At 39.1% G+C, this 1,335-nt stretch overlaps 1 protein-coding gene across 5 annotated transcripts in view; it reads right to left on the minus strand.

Moving 5' to 3' along the window:
* The window catches only part of LOC106867528 (zinc finger MYND domain-containing protein 15), a 61,240-nt gene that overhangs the window by 16,435 nt on the left and 43,470 nt on the right, over positions 1-1,335 (minus strand). The gene's annotated exons all lie outside the window — the stretch shown is intronic.

Genomic DNA, 1,335 nt, shown 5'->3' on the forward strand with positions numbered 1-1,335 from the left:
ATATGTCTGGAGGTAATTATGAGGTATAAAAAATATATATATATATATATATGTATATATATATATAATGATTCACAATCAAAGGTGCAGAAATGGTGTATTCCGAATGAATAAAAAGGTGACGTAATCCAATGGTAGAGAGAAATCTATGAATCAGGTACTCCAAACAGTTGGAAGGATGAGGCCATTCCATGTGAGTGTGCAGTAAATAGTCAATTCAGAGAACAAACAATTAAAAAAAGAGAGGAAAAAAAAGGTAAAAAAAACGAATGTGAGGAAGTGCACAAGCAATACACTAATTTGATGCTCAGTGAAAGGAGAGAGTTGTTAATGTTTTGAGCATAGCTCTTTGTTGGAAAGGGGAAAGTCCAAGGAGAAAGAAGGAAATATAAGGAAAAGTCAGGAAAAATCACCAGCAGTCCACGTGTAGTTACATTTCTGAAGTGACTGGAAGTGGAAGGAGAAGGAGAAAGTGGTTTCTGGGACAGGAGAGTGTGAAGATGATCATGCAGTTACTGCCACATACACATACACACACTGACATTCTTCACACTCTCCTGTCTCAGAAACTACTTTCTCCTTCTCCTTCCATTTCCGGTCACTTCAGAAATGTAACTGCACATGGATTGTTGGTGAATTTTCCTTATATTTCCTTCTCTCTCTGTGGATTCTCCTCTTCCTGACAAAGAGCTATGCTTGAAACATTAACAACTTTCTCCTTTCACCAAGTGTTAAATTAATATATTGCTTGTGCATGTCCTTACGTTCATTTTTTACCTTTTTCTTCTGTTTTTTAATTGTTTGTTCTTTGAATCATCATCATCACCATTCAATGTCCGTTGTTCATGGGTTGGACGGTTTGACTGGGCTGGTACACTGGATGCCCTTCCTAATGCCAACCACTCTGAGATTGTAATGAGTGCTTTTACATGCCACTAGCATGGGTGCCATTTGCATATCTATATATATAGATACCTGGTGCCTGGCTGTACTCAAGAAAACCCATAACCCACAATGGAACTGTTAAAACCAATCCTTCTGGTAGTGGTGCTACATAAAAGCACCCATATGGTGACATTTAAAATCACCTGTGCAGGGACACTTGAAAGCGCTTGTGCAGTGCCACATAAAAGCACCCAGCACACTCTGCAAAGTGGTTGGCATTAGGAAGGGCATCCAGCCATAGAAATCATGCCAAATCAGACTGGAGTCAAGTGCAGCCCCACCAGCTTGCCAGCTCTGGTCACACTGCTCAACCTATGCCAGCATGGACAATGTATGTTAACTAATGATGATGATGATGATGGTGATGATATATATATATATATATATATA

Source organism: Octopus bimaculoides, chromosome 12 (genome assembly GCF_001194135.2).
Source record: "Octopus bimaculoides isolate UCB-OBI-ISO-001 chromosome 12, ASM119413v2, whole genome shotgun sequence".
Lineage (NCBI taxonomy): Eukaryota > Metazoa > Mollusca > Cephalopoda > Octopoda > Octopodidae > Octopus > Octopus bimaculoides.